Here is a 16,004-nt window from a genome sequence, read left to right as displayed (position 1 = left end):
TAGTCCTCCCCAAACCCAGGAGACCATGTGATTAGGGTCAAATTACATATAGTTGGCTTGGAAGAGCAGCTGGATACTCAGGTAAGGGTCCAGTGACCCTGTTTACCCCTCCTCCTTTAATTACTTAAGTCAACAAGTCCAATTGTGATGATTTTTTGTAGTGGACACAGCTGAAGTCATGAAGATGGTAGTTGCTTGACTCAGAAGAAAGTGTGTAGCATCATCTTATTAAAGGGAACATCTAACTTATATACATAAGATAATGTAATAAGTTAATATTACCTGTGCACATATTGTGTTTTATAAGTTTCTAGGTAAATCTTTTTCCTTATGTAGTTTAGAGAGTGATCTACCAAAACCTTGCTTTAGATGGAAAAAAGCAATTGGTACATAGTTAAACATTATCAAGTAATGTTTACAACCTCCGGCATAATCAGTTAAGGAAAACTGTGCTATAACCCTGTTTAGACTTTATAACTGTTGGAGTGGGAGAGATGGGAGGGGTGTCCTGTCCATGAGGGGACACAGGGGTAGGGGTACTGGAGGTGGGGTCTGGAATCCAAGTAGAAGTTAGATACAGGAGGGATAAATGGGTTAGTTGAGCTAGAAGCCAGAATAGAGGAGAATAGGGACTATTTGGCAAGGAGGTGTTTAAGGTTTTTTGAGTTCCTCAAGTATAGGAGAGTTAGTAGAAGGAGAGCGGGTGATGGACTTAGAGTAGTGCTAGAGAGGGGGAAGGTTGTGGTGTGGAAAGGAAGTTCGAGTTGGAGAAAGGAGGGGATCAGGTTTGGGCCTTGGAATGGGAGGCAAGGGAGAGTATAGCAAGGGGAGAGCATGGGGAGGACTTGGCTGTGCCTCAGGCTGGGTAGCAGGAGGAGGTTGGGGACGGGTTATAATCGGAGGCAGTTCATCAGCTATGGTAGGATCAAAAGCTGAGGTGGAGGGGGCGTGGAGGCCCCTGGTGGGATGGGATCCCATGAAACTGTCTTAGCCAGAAGAACCTGATGGGAAGAACACCGGACCCAGAGGGAGGGATTAGCATGGAGATCAAAGGAAGCTTGGATGTATGGTAATTCAGACTGTTTGCCTTTATGATGGCAAAAATTTTCTAAATCTCCCAAAATATTGAAGTTTAAGGTTTCAGTGTCTGGCCAAACAGAGTTATTATCTAACTCGTACTGAGGCCAGGCAGTGGTGCACAGGAACTTCAGGCATTTTGGCCTAATTGTATCTGAAAGTCCTAGTTGTTTTAAGGATTTAAGAAGATAAGCAAGAGGTCTGAGACCCTGAGACTTTGAATGGGTGTTTCCCATAGTGACAGATTAAGTACAGAGTGAAGAGAAGATAAAAAACTGAGAAAGCAGGTAGGAGGTAGAGACAGAACTGAGCAGATGGGAGACAAAGAAAATCCTCTCTCCATAGGGAGTGGAGGCAGGATCATGAGTCCGGGCAGGAAAGCGAAGCAGATGAGGAAGAGAGAGTTAGGGAGGGAGTAGGAGGAAAAGGGCTTTGGCATTGGTCACTCAAAAGAGAGTGAGGAGAACCAGGCACCAAAACAAAGCATCCTTTTTTATTGCACAGGTTAGAGTTATTATTTTCAAGTTATCTCCAAGTCCCAGAAGGCGGCATCCCGCAATTAGGTCATCAGGGAGAGGAAAGGTGAGATCCTGTCCTGGACAGGAAGTAGTGTGTATTCTTATCTCTGGAAATAGTGTCCTATATCCAGAGAAAGGAAAGGGTTTTCCAACGCATGTGTGATTTTGAGGCAAGCGAGAGGCACAGAAAACCCTGCAATGAGAGTGTGGCATGACCAGCCAGTAGATGGTGACAGAGTATAAGGAATGGGATGGGAGAAAAGCGGAAAAAATGCAGTGAGCCAGGAGGGAGGGAATCTTGTGGAACAAGTTGATCCCGAGGTTTAGTAGAGGCTGAGGGAAGATGAGCCCCAGAAGGGTGGTGGTTTAGTAGAGGTTTAGTAGAGCCCCAGAAGGGGCAGTGGTGAGAGAGAGGGAGGGAGAGAGAGAGAGAGAGAGAGAGATAGCGAGAGAGGTACTTAAAATTAATTCATATATTTTAGTACCAGGAACCATGTTGTAGATTAAAGAGAGAATATTTTGGCCTGAAAAAAAATTTGTTGTTAATTTAACATTTTTAGTTTGTATGAGATTTTACTTAAAAATTAGTATGATACCAAGTAAATTAATTTTAAGAAGCATAAATTTATGTTGACTGTATATACATGTTTAGTTATATAGTCTTTGTTGAGAATGTGGTTGGTTTATCATTTTTAAACTAAAACACCTTCGAAGTAGACAGAAAAAAGTGAATACATCTTAAAACCATGAAAGTAAACTAAAATCAAAAATGGTATTTAACAAACAGGATTTTACCAACCAAATTAGATGTCATTTTGTATAGGTTATTAGTGGCCTAAAGAAAGAGTTAAGTTTCCATATAGATTTGAGTTAGCATCTTTTCTTTTTTTTTAAGAGCTAAATAACTGAAGGAAGTTAATAAAACTTTGTCAGTCTAAGAACATAAATCAGAGAAGATAGGAAGGACAAAAGGGAACATTAACAGATCATGTTAAGAATAAATAAAATCTAAATAGGACTGAAAATAATTCCATTAGCTTGTTTTATTATAGTCAGTAATACCGTCTGTTGAAATTAATTTACACCTTAGTTTTTCTCAACTGCATACTGCCTTTACTCTTAGGCTGTTTTGTTGTTCTCCTCCTTGTCACAGGATCACGGGGCCAGCCTGAACCTGGAAAAGTCTTGGAGAACACAAGCCTATTGAGATAATAGGCTTGAGTCTGAAGTGGGAGGGCCAATCCCATCTCCAGAGTCAGCATCTCAGTGAGCTCAAACAGCATCAATATAATTAATATTACTCTGACATTATAACTAGAAAGAACTCAGGGAATGATGGGGCAGGAGCATAAGCAAGCATAGAGCATCTGAGTATCAGAAAGGGAAATAACTCTATTTCAGAGAAAAACAGGCTTAGAATCACAATGGAGAAAGGGGAGGAGTTAAGACCAGTAGAGATGGCATCTCAAGCCTCTCATTCAAGTAGACTATTACTTTTTACCTCTCATTGTTGTAACTACATGTTGGTAGTTGCTTGTCTCTTGTAAGGTTTTGGCCCTGGAGTACAGCAAATTTCCATGTAATTTAAAATAGTCATTTTTAGAAATTAGCAAATACCATATAAAAGATGTTAAAATCCAAATAATTCCTTTAAAATTCAAACAAAGTGAAAGCCTAAAATTAATTCCTTTTAAAATATCCATAATTATGTCAAACAATGTAAAAACTTAAAACAATCATCTTTAAAAACAGTAAATATACCATAGAAGAAGTTAAAACTCAAAGTAATCCCCTTTAGAAACAGGCCCTAAACAGTGTTAAAATTTAAACTCCCATTACACAATGGCATTATTATTGCATTGTTTATTGTATGACATCATCAAGAAACGAAAACAAAAATAAACTGTAAGAGACTCCTAGGCACCCCTGGTACCAGTAGATTAGGCTTGATATTAAAGAAGGTACCCTCAGATTATATGTGCGTGTGTGTGTGTGTGTGTGACCCAAATAGAAAATCAAATCAAAGGAATCCATGTTTCTCACCAACCAATGTAGCTGTGAATGCAAAACCAAGTTCTCAGTATCTTAATTTCTAGACAGAAGCTATGCTGGAAAGGAAACTCATGAGGGCAGCAGAAGGAACAGGGCGTATAAATCAGTGCATTGGTCTGAAAGCATGAGTCACCTGAGCAGTGCCTGTGACTTTTTAATGTATAGTGGAATTTAAAATGGTTAGGTCTAGTTAGAAAGGTAGGCACCTGAGCACCAGTTGCTTGATGCCCAAGAGGGCCTGAGATCAAAATTTGAGCTCCTTTGCCTGAGAAGAAGTTTAGGAAAAAAAAGACTTTTGAAACGGTTTTTGTTTGTCAAGCTGCCTGAAATTGTTTAAATGATCCAGCAAAGCTGTCCAGCTGGTTTAGGCTAGTTGGGTCAAAACGGGGAGAAAGGGTCCCCTAAAGGGTTCTCAGCCATATTTATAAGAGAATTTAAGAATGGGCCCAGCTGGAAACATCATTTCATTAGAATGTTAAAGAAAAAAAAAAAATCCCCAGGGCAGTCGAGCTGGCAATCTTGGCAGCTGCCTGGAGGAGGTGAATAGCGGGAAGGGGAAAATGCCTTGGGGTCCTGCAGGTTTAAAGCCTGCATGGGAGGTCAGACACGTGGTGGGCTGGCAGGCACATGGCACGGAGTAGAAAGCTTTATTTAGTATGGGAGGGGGAGAGAGCGGAGAATGATACAGAGCATTTGTATGCGTTGGACTGAATGGTATCAGAAATCATCCTGAGTAACGTGAGGAAGAAAGGCAATGGAAGAGGAGGAAGACAGGAAAAAGGATGGAAGACAGCATAGCTTGCAGGCCCATGGCAAAGGATGGGGGGAGGGGGCGAGATGCCACTGGTGAGTGGTAGTCGGGGAACTGAGGTAGCAGATGAAGCAGTTCCATCATGGAGACCATAGTGGTGTCTGGGACTGATGAAAATCAATGGGAAAGGAAATCAAAAGAAGCCACAGGTAAGGCAGAGTGTTTACAATGAGGAGAGCCAGAAAGAGGTGAGAGCAAAGCAGAGGGCCGGGGAGAGGAGGAGAGAAAAGAAGTGTACCTGAGAGCCAAGTTAGTGGCCTTGGAGAAGTCCAGGTGGGTCCCTTGAAGTAAGAACCGGGTTTTGGCACCATCTGATAGATAAAAACTAGCCATATGACGAACAGGGTTGATCAGGAGAAAGCAGAATTTATTAGCAAAAGAACACATGGGACAGATTCCCTTCCAGGCAGGGAAAATGTCTGCCTGGGTCGTGAGCTGGGGTCTTTTAAAAAGGGAGCCTTCTGCTTCCTGCAGAAGGCAGGAAGATGTATTTTTTTAAAGTTGGGTGAGAGGAAGTGGGAGAGCAGGACCGTTAAAACCTGTTCTCTTTAGAGATCAAAGGGGAAGCCTGCTGTGTTGGCCAAACAGTGGAGAAAAGTCTGCTTCTCTTGACTTCAAAGACCAGGGTGCTTATCAGCTTGGTTCCCTTTTCTTAGGAGCTTGAGAAGTTCTTAAGGCCCTGTTGAGAGGGCAGGGTTATCTGATCCTTAGCAATATTTAAGTTAGGAATCAATTTATAATAAGCTAACATGTGAAAAGCATCTAGTTGAATCTAGTAATCCATTTCAAAGGGTCATTTAAAATTTATTCATTTGGGGGCTAGAGAGGTGGATCAACAGTTAAGAACACTTGCTGCCTTTGTAGAGGACCCGGATTTGGTGCTCAGCACCCACATGGCACATCCAGGGAATCTGACATCTTCTTCTGGCCTCTGTGGGCTTTTCATGCAGTCAAACTCATACACATAAAACAAAATAAACCATTAAAAAGAGTCAATAAAAACAGGCTTCATTAAAAATTATTCATTTCACTAAATACATTGCATTTTTAAATTAAAGTTCTTTGAAGGATTGAAAGTCCCCATAAGAAATAGTTTCGTTTATTGCTGTGCTGTTGTGTGTCACAGAAGTTTAGGAGGATGACCAAGGCTGCCTAAGAAGGAGCAGAGACTCACTGGCAGGAAGTTGGGGCAGAATTACATTTCAGAATACAATACCTCGAGTTTTAGACCACGTACCTGAAGTATTTCTTCAAAACTGTTAAACGTTAAGTTCATTTTTTAATACTTTAAATTTTATTTATGTGTGTATACGTGTATGTCTGTGTGCAAATGTGTGCCATAGTGCACATGTGGAGATCAGAGGGCAACCTCCAGAAGTCAGTTCTCTCCTCTACCATGTGGGGCCTAGGAATTGAACTCGGGTCATCAGGCTTGGCAGCAAGCACTTTTCCCTGCTAGGACACCTAACCAAACCATATTTTTAAAATTAAAATCTAAACGTGGTTGAGTATTTAAAGTGAAGTTGGGAATAGAGTAAAATGTTTTACAGCTGTGCTGTTGGGACTGTGATGTCCTGAGGCATTTTCAGGAAATTTCTGGAATCTCTTTTGTGGGGCCATTTCAGCAGGGGGCCCAGGCTCCTGCTGGTTCCTCTGCCACTTTGCTTTTTGTTTACCTTAGCTGTGAGGAGCAGTTGGCCAGGCCCCACACAGTAGGCTGTACCTCAGTTACAGGCAGACTTACCAGTCTTAGGAGGTTGATTCTTGCCCACGGTTTTTCAGTAAAACTTGGCTTGATGCTTCACTATCTTTCACCCCAAATCATGCAAATGTCAGAACTGCATTCATGTTTCCATCTATAAAACCAACATGACCAGCAATAGGGAAGGCTGTCTGCCTCCCAACACTTCCTTGAATGTTGGTTTTTCAAGCATGAAGCTTTTAATAAGCCGACTACATGCAGCCTTCCATTTCCTTCAGATGAGACACTACCTCACAACCTCCACACGCCCTCCTCTTTGCTCACAGCGGCAGCCCTACCACAGCAGTAACCTGTCCAGGGTGGTGTCCCACCTTTTCGTATGAAAGCACACATTTTAAGAAAACAGATGTAGTCATTAAATCCTAAGTGACTTATGTAGCTGCTTCTCTTTAAAACAACAAAGTTGTGGGTTTATGCAATTATGGAGACTAGCTGGGCACCTGAGGGAAGGCCAACAACTCCACGGGGTGTAACAGTGGTGGAGGGGATTGAGTTCTGGACTCAGCACACCTAGAATATACTTTTTTCTTTTCCTTTTTCTGCTTTCATTATTTGGACCCCCCCCCCCCCCCAAAAAAAAAAACAACAAATCCTACTTTTCTTCTTGGAAAGTATATGTGAAATTTAGAGATGAACCTCTAATCCTTTGGATATCAGGTGTTTATAAGTGTTAGGTAGGGAAGCATGAGTATTTACAGGGACAAATCACCAAGAAAGCTTGTAAATCAGCATTTTTGCAATCTACCAGGAGAATTTTGAAAGGCAAAAATGTAAACAATTCTGCTGGGAATTACAAGACTTGCACACTGGTGACATCCACGGAGGGGGGGTGTCTTTAATGTATTCCTCTAGTTACATCTTTCCTGTTTGGATGGGCAGGAACTGGGCTGCAGGGTACTAGCCTTATACACAGGACCCAATGCTGTCAAGAGTACCACCTGTGGATTGCAGGCAAAGGAAACTTACTACCAGAATGAATATTCTGCTTCCCTCCCTTTCACATTCCTTTGCAGGGAACAGGGAGGGTGAGGAGGAGAATTTGGAAGACATGGAGTAAAGACCATGCAAGGACAGTGTGTTGGGCCCTTGTCCACATACTAGGTTGGCTTCTTCTCAGATGAGTTCTAACTGTAGTTCTTTAAAATAAGCACCAGAGTGGAAAGTTCAAGACTAAAAGGCTCCATACCACTTGAAAGGGCGTTTGTGGTAACTACTCAAAAGGGTTCCTGCTTCTCTTGAAGGGTGCACCTTCTTTCTGTTCAGGACACACTTTCCCTTGTTTCAGTTTTCTCTATATTCCACTAAGATGTGAATGAAGCACCTTTGAAGGAAGAAAGAGATTTGCAGCCTCCGATGTACCTCAAACAGCATGAGCACAGACAGAGGTTTCTGATCGTTCCCTCCGCCAACTTTTTTTTTTTTTTTTTTTTTTTTTTTTTTTTTTGCTTCTTTTTGGGAGTGAAAGTAGGCAATATGTTAAGACAGAAATGAATAACAGTGCTATCAAAAACATTTTGACTCTTTTTATATGGCTTCCCTGGATAAGCTTTTCTCTCTTCCTTAGTAGTAACATTAAATGATAACAAAACCTGGGTTTATACAGAGAAACTTCTCCCAGAGAATTTGTAGGCATCAATGTTCTGTTTATTACAACAGTGTGAAACTCATCTTTCTGGGAAAAGTACATGTGCAGATCCCAATCTGCTCATACTTGAGCAAAAGAGATAACTGTTGCAGTGTACTAATCCCATTTGATTTCCAACAGAGGGGAAAATATCACTAATTTTGCAGCAAGTGCCCCATATTTTATGGAATATAATGTTACTGACTGTAAGAAGTACAATTATTTTGCGGATTGCTAAGAAAAAGAATGCTGTCAGTGAAATTTGCATAACACCCTTCTCTCAGTTATTTTCTACTTATTAAGCTGTTTTAGACTTATACAGGCACAAATTTTTATAATACTGATGCTTCACTAAAATAGGAAAACCTGACAAATTTAATTGGTTAAGGTATTCTTAAAATTTATTCACATTGAGATACTCTCTTTAAAAACTTTGCATTTTAGAGGGCTGAAGAGATATGGCTCAGTGGTTAAGAGCACTGGGTGCTCTTCCAGAGGACCTGGGTTCAGTTCCTAGCACCCACATGGCGGCTAACAACTATCCATACCCAAGTTCCAGGGGATCCAACACTCTCTTCTGACCTCCACAGGCATGACATAGGTATACTTAAATACATTCAAATAATGTGCTTACACACATAAAAATAATAAATAAAATATTAAGAGCTTTGCATTTCAAAGCAGTTGATAGGCTTTTTTCCTCACAATGTTATCTTCCACAACATCATTAATGCTGCTGATTGTTGCGTTTTATTAGAAGGTACTATAACCACCTTCTCCAGGAACCTATCCAAACCACCGAACATCGCCTTTCTCCTGTGGATGTACATAATCCACATACTCACTGTGGCCTAGTCAACAAGAATGAGGAGACACACCATTTCAGACATGGAAAACACAGGGGGAAACATCCGTATTTTAGAACTGACACGCTCTCCCATAAATTGGGATTTGACAAGGTCTTCCCATATTCTTCTCATAATTTAGGTTAGGCATTTATTGATCTTTGACATTTATATGCTGTGAAACCCTATCTAAGACTCATTTATATTTCTTAATTCGTCTTTGTACCAAGTTATTGATGGTCCACTATTTCGCAGGCATGATGCAATGTACTGATGGTACAAACACGGTTAACATAGGATATTGGTCTCTATGAAATTCCAACAAAGGTGAAAAATACATTGAAACCTAGTAATTGTAATACGATGTCATCAGTAACAATGTAAGCATGCAGTAGGCACTTACTACAGAATGTCTTTGTTTAGGTGGGCTAAACAAACAGTGTACCTGTGGTTGAGATACATCACAGAAAGGGCATTCCTGGTGGAGGAAACACTGTTTTCTTTCATAGCAAGTCTTATACATTTCTAGCCATATTACACTCATAAAGAGAGTTGCTAGAATCACAACTGTCTAACTTTGACTGATGCTGTTATGCTAGAAAGCTCAGTAAGGCCCATCTTTTATAGCTCTCTCAGGACTGAAGAACTGTGTAGCCTTAAAACAAAAGGTTGATTCTAACAACAGCAAACCATTGCTAACAGAGAGGAAGTTAAAAACATATGAGTCGCAGCCAACAGAGCTGAGCTGGGTGTGCAGTTGATCCCCAAAGAAGCCCAGCCACAGTGCCCTTGACGTTAGCTTAGGAATATATGATGGAACTGGTACCTGAGGGATAATGAGAGTATTTCCTGGCAGATACACTGCCAATGACTGCTAAGACAGAAATACCATTTTTTTAGTAAGAGCCCATCAACAACTGCAAGGGGAAACAAGTCTTTCCTTCTGGTCCCAATTATTTTATATAAAAGATACTCAACACATACTTAATACTTTATAAAGAGGACTGAGATTCCTAGGCTCCAGTTAAGTAGTAGTGAATGTTAGAGAAAGCTTTGTCTTGAGCCCAAGCTTTCTAATTCCAGATTTCTTAACATGTACATTGGTATCTGGTAAGTAGGCTAGGTAGATTCTTTCTCCCTTGAACTCATCTTCTGCCCAAAGAGAAAACAGAATTTTGTCCAAAGTTCATTTCATTAATGCTGTGTTTTGAACATGAAATGTCTCCATAGACTCCTGTATTTGAACACTTTGTCCCCAGTTGGTGGTACTATTTGAAAAGGTTATGGAACCTGGAAGAAGTGTGTCACTAGGAGTGGCCTTTGCGATTTTAGAGACTGGCCCCACTTCCTGTTCTCTCCCTCTCTCTCTGCTTCCTGTGCAGATGAAATATGATCAGTCAGGTTCCGGCTGCTATGCCTTCCCCATCAATTCGCCGCTGGAACTGTAAGCCAAAACGAACCATTTCTTTCCTAATTTGCTTTTTTGTCAGAGTATCTTATCACAGCAACAGAAAAGTGACTAATACAGAAATTAGTACCTAGGAAGTGGGATTATTGCTGTGAGGAAACTATGTTGTTTGGGGAACAATGTGGAAGACTTTGGAACTCTGAGCTGGAAAATCATCAACACTGAATTCTGCGGGCAGAGCTTTATGGGCCTTTCTGTGGCGACTTAGGAGATAGGAATACCTAGTAACGTGAATAGTGGAGGTCTGGCTCATGAGATTTTAGAGGCAAATGAGAGCTCTATTAGAAACTAAATTAGGTGCCATTTTTATATTTTGGCAAAGAATCTGGCATTATCTTGACAGTTTGCATGAGGCTGAATTGAAAAGTAATGGACTAATTTCTTTGGTGGCAGAAACTTCAAAACTGCGTAACGTTGAGTCTGTGGAATAGTTATTACTGATTACTTTTTTTTTTTTTTTTTCTGAGACAGGGTCTTTCTGTAGCCCCAACTGACCTGGAATTTGCTATGTAGACCAGGCTGGCCTCGAACTCAGAGAGATCCGACTGCCTCTGCCTCCGAGTGCTGTGATTAAAGGCATGCACCACCACGCCTGGCATTAGTGATTATTCTTATTCAGGTCTACATTGGAAAAGAGCAACAAAGGGGCCAGAAGGATCTAAAAACTTGTTCCTTTTGGAAAGGAAGAGAGCACTAGAAAGCTTAAGCCAAGTCATTTGCTGAAAAAGAGGATGCAGTTGTTAAAAAGATTAAACCATTAAAGAGAAGCCTCCTACTCTGCACTGGAATAGTAGAAAGATGCCCTGAGAGCAAGATGGCATCAAACTAAGGCTCCAGCTTGTGAACGGAGAGAGCCTAAGGGGTTTTCAGCTCTTAAAAAGCAAATATCTAGGGAAATCTTTCACTAACTTTAGCACAAAGAAGCTTCATTTGTAGTCCAAGGTGGGTAGGCCCTATCTCCAGCTGGTAACATAACTTGGCAGTGTCATCCACGTGTACTGGTTTTAGGGGCATAAATAATGCAAGACTGAAGGGGTCATGGATTCTTCTCTGTGGTTTCACAAAGGCATTGGGGTCAGGCAGTGTCTTCCAGAGTCAGAGACCCTGGGACAAGGCCCTGATAGGTTATTGCATGAAACAGTGGAGGTGAACCCTGGCTTGTGATGGAGACCCCAAGATGTTGCCAGAGCCATGGGACCCTACCAAAGAAGACTGCATCATACAGAGAGTAGAACCAGTCTGAGAGAGAGAGAGAAAGAGAGAGAGAGAGAGAGAGAGAGAGAGAGAGAGAGAGAGAGAGGTTATAGGAATAAAGCTGGAGGGGCAGAACCAAATAAGCTTTTAGAAACTGAAACCCCAGATACCAAGCATGGAACCATGGGATTTGGTCTTGCTTTGGTCCAGCTTGTCCTCATTATGCCCCAGTTCCTCCCTTTTGAAATGGGAATGCATACACTGTGCTATTGCATGTTGGAAGTATGTGATTTTTAAATTTCATTTTATAAGGGATCATAGTTTAGAAATTGCCTTCAGTCTCAGTAAGGACTTTGGACTTTGGACTTTTGAACAGTATTGGAACTGGGAAAGACTATGGAGAACTTCAAAGTTGGACTAAATGCATTTTCATCATGAAATGGTATGAGTCTTTTGTGGGGGCCAGGGACAGAATGTTGTGATTTGAATATGAAATGTTCCACATAGGCTCATGTATTTGAAAACTTCGACCCCAGTTCATGGTGCTGTTTGGGAAGGTTATGCAACCTTTAGGATGTAGTGCTTTGAATGAGGAAGCATGTCATTGAGAGTCGGCTTTAAGGTTTTATAGCATGGACCCACTTCTGGTTGTTTCTCTCTGCTTCCTGTACACAGATGAAATATGATCAGTCTTCTTTCTGGCTGACATGTCTGCCTCATATTCCTACTGTCATGCCTTCCCCACCATGATGGACTGTATCCCTTCTGAAACTGTAAGACAAAAACGAACCCTTTCTTCCCTAAATAGCTTTTTATTAGTGGATCTTATTACAGGAGCAGAAAAGTAACTAATATACCTATTTGGGGGAGTTGAGGGAGGATGAGGTATCAAAGATGGGGGGGAAACCTGAATTCAGCTTTCATTGGTCACAGTTCCCTAGCAGATGGGACATTGCATAGAGAGCAATTGAATGGCAGCAGATGTCCTTTGCTCTTCTTCTGATGACAAGAGCCTTGCTGACAGTTTCCTGAGATAGCTTCTTATTTTCCCTGCCTCTCTGTGCTATTCTCCTCTACCTCACATGACAGTCTCCTGTTAGTTAATGGCTAGGAAAAGTGTGGCTGAGCACCCAAGGCAACTTAGTGCTTAGCCCTAAACATTTCAGAAAAGGGGGCAGAAAGATTATGAGAGCTGCAACATAAGGATAAGAGCTTCAAAATTCTATCTTTTGTGCAATACACATTCACTGTAATCACATAGACTCAATAACTAAGGATGACTGCAGTGGATCACACAAGAATGGGCCCATCAAGCACAGCACTGTGGAAATGGGCAACAAGCCCCAATCTTAGTTGAAGAATTATTGGCAGCTGATTCCTGCTGGGTGAGGAAGAGCTCTTAAAGGGAGGGACTCTGGATAGGTCGACTAGACCCTAGTGGATGAACTTGCATTGAAGGACATCTGGGGACACTAATGTGACAGGATAGGCTTTAACACAAATGAATGTATGAATTCCAGTGTGGGGTGGGCTAGGGAAGGTACCAGTGGGGAAGGGGATATAAGAATGATTAAGACTGATTAATATGTTCAATCAAAATTTAAAAAAGAAAAATGAGTCCGTCAACAACCAGGCATGGACAAAGGAGGGTTTCAGGCACTGACAAACTACTTATTATGTATAGATTCAGGAAAAAGGTGAGTCATTACCATCACTGGTAACCCCACTAAGCTCCAATGGCTAGCACCAATCCAATAGTCACATGGGTAGTGTTGGTTAAAATAAATTGGTCACACAACAAAACCAAAATTCATGAACTCAGGAACAAGTAGAGAAGGGAGGTTAGTAGGGGTGGGAGGGAGAGGAGATGTCAGGGGAGAGTAACCACAATACAACATACACATATAATGTATGGATTATAGATATATAGAAATATAGAAATTATTAAAGAATTAATTTAATCTTTTAAAAATATTTATTATTTTTATTTTATGTGTTTGAGTGTTATGCCTACATGTATGTAAGTGCATCCATGTTGTGCAATGCCAACAGAGAACAGAAGAGGCTGTTGGATCCTCTGGAACTGGAGTTACAGACAGTTGTTAGCTGCCATGTGGGTGCTGGGAATCAAACCCAGTCTTCTACAAGAACAGTCAGTGTTCTTAACCACTGAGCCATCTCTCCAGCCCCAGAATTAATTTTTTAAAAAGTCTGGAAGCCTATTCATTATCTCTATGCTGCTGCTTCTACAGAGCCCCTTGTTTTCTCATTTCTGATCAGTTAGTCCACCTTTTCCTAACCGTGCTAATTCTGTTTCCAGGTGAAACAGCAGCACTTCTAAACCAGGCCTCATAGACTATTATGAGTTATTTTCATTCACTGGAATCCAAGATAAACAGGATATCTTCTTGCCTTTTGACAGCAATCGTTTGTTTGGAAGAATGTTTTCTAGGGTAATGTGGCATGAAAATAAAATTACGACAAGCAGAAAAATTTCCATGCTGAAGAGAGGAACAAAAGGCAGCGCTGAAAGGAGGCAGCGAGATGCTGCAGTTGTGAAAACATTTCCCACAACATACTTGTGAATGCCAACTACTGAGACCTCCCGCTACAAGGGAGCAGCTTCATTGAGTCAGAATTTCTGGTCCAACCAGAACTGATCCTCTATGATTGGTGCTTCCCACATTAAAGATGTTTCTTTCATATTCATGAGAACTTGTTTGAGAGTTAAAAACAAATATTTTGCTCTGTAGTAGTGTCATCCTAAGAGTGCAAAAAGTATCTGTAATTTTAAACAATAACCTGAGTTGACATTTTCAAGTTGAAAGAAAAGAGTTCCTCTCCTGATGTGAAGTGCCTTCAGGAGGTGAAGTCGTTGGACCAACTTTATGTTTCTGAAAAATTGACAATCATTGCAATCTTCAAGCAATACTTTCAGTTATTTGTCTAGGTAATAATATATGACTAAGTCAACTCAATTTTGTACTTTCGAACTGTTATTTCACATTGCTTATATTCAAAATAAAAGATCCATAGGCCTCTGAAATCACTTCTAAACACACAGTATAAGCGGTTTAAGTCACAGCTTGGCTTTGGATAAGTCGGTGAAATTTGCTGTCCTCCGGTTCCCTCATCTGTATAATTAAGGTGCTAGCCAGTGCTGCTGGAGGTCTCCTATGATCTTTTCCCTTTCTGTCTATTCACTGCCTGTTTTGCATAGGAAGGGAAGGCTGTGTTTTGTAATTCTGCCAACCAGCTGCAACTACTGCATTTCTTTCTTCCTGTTCCTGCAAACATTCATTTCCATTCCTGTTTTTATTGCCTCTGGTCTTTCACTAATAAGAGAACATTGACAAAAAAGTTCATGTGTGTGAAGCAACTTTAGTTAAAACCCTTACTCATCTCTGACACTGTGATTTTGCAAGGAAGCTGTGCCTTCAGCATTTCTGACATTTGTGTACCACCTTGAAAATCTTGTCATTTTATCAGATGAAAGTCACACAATGCTGACTCATACTGGCTGGGGATGCTGAGCTGAACATATATTCTTTGAAATATCCTTTGTGCATGAATAGTTACTTCTGAAATGTCTGTTGTATCGTTCTAGCTTACAAATCACAGTGGGCAGCCTCAGGGTCTCTGGGAATGATGCAAACCTTAAACGGGGTTGACCAGTGATAACCCATAGAATAGTGTAGAATTTCTGGTGTGTGACTTCTGAGGCCCCTTTCTGCAAAGATACATGCTTCACCAACTGAGGCCTCTTGCCAAGAGCCAGCACCACTGATTGAAGGCGCCATCTGGGAATGAGAACACTCCAGTCAGTCCTTCCCATGCCTGTGCCAATCATAGTCACAGCAAGCTCATGAGGGACCCAGATCCAGAGCCACTCAGCTAAGCCACTTAGGAATTCCTGGGCAGAAACTCTAAAGACAATGTAACTGTTTTAAGTTTTCTTATTTGGGAGATAATTTGTTAGGCAAGAGTAGAAAATCAACCCAAAGGACCAAAATATGCAGTCAATTTTTAAAATTTATTTATTTATTTATTTATTTATTTTGCTAGTTACTTGTATGAGGGAAAGAAAAAAATAATGGTTTTGATCTTCCATAACCCAACTTAATCTCTATTTTAAACTCTATTCTGCCTAATATTTGAAACACATACTTTTATCCATCCTGGGCTGATTCCATAATTTCAGATTTTAACTCACTTAATTTAGAACCATTTTCTCTCACTCTTCCATTTGCATAAGGACAGCAAATATAATTGGGGGGGGATTGTGACTTACCTACCATGCTGGTATCAGGACTGTATACAGGTGTTTGTGATCTGTCTAATATATCCTCAGTGGCCTCCACTAAAACACCAAAGGAAAAGCATGACTCTAGGTATTTTACTAATAGGGGATATAAAGACAGACTTTCAATATTTTTTTCTAGGTCAGTGCTTTTCACTGTTTTATCAGCTCTAATATTTCATTAAAATCCAGGGAATTACAGGGCACACAGAACAAGCCAATAAAGTCCCACTTAAAATTCTACTGCTTCTTATGGAGTTAGAAGACCAATTTTAATTTAAATGTGTAGATTCTTTGAAAGTCTTTTTTTTTTTTCTGTTACGTATCACCGGCGGCCCCTGAAGGTTTTTTAA

The sequence above is a fragment of the Nannospalax galili genome, unplaced genomic scaffold, assembly GCF_000622305.1.
Source record: "Nannospalax galili isolate Female #2095 unplaced genomic scaffold, S.galili_v1.0 scaffold1266, whole genome shotgun sequence".
NCBI classification, from domain to species: domain Eukaryota; kingdom Metazoa; phylum Chordata; class Mammalia; order Rodentia; family Spalacidae; genus Nannospalax; species Nannospalax galili.
The sequence above is the reverse complement of the archived record's forward strand: the minus strand, read 5'-3'. Positions refer to the sequence as shown.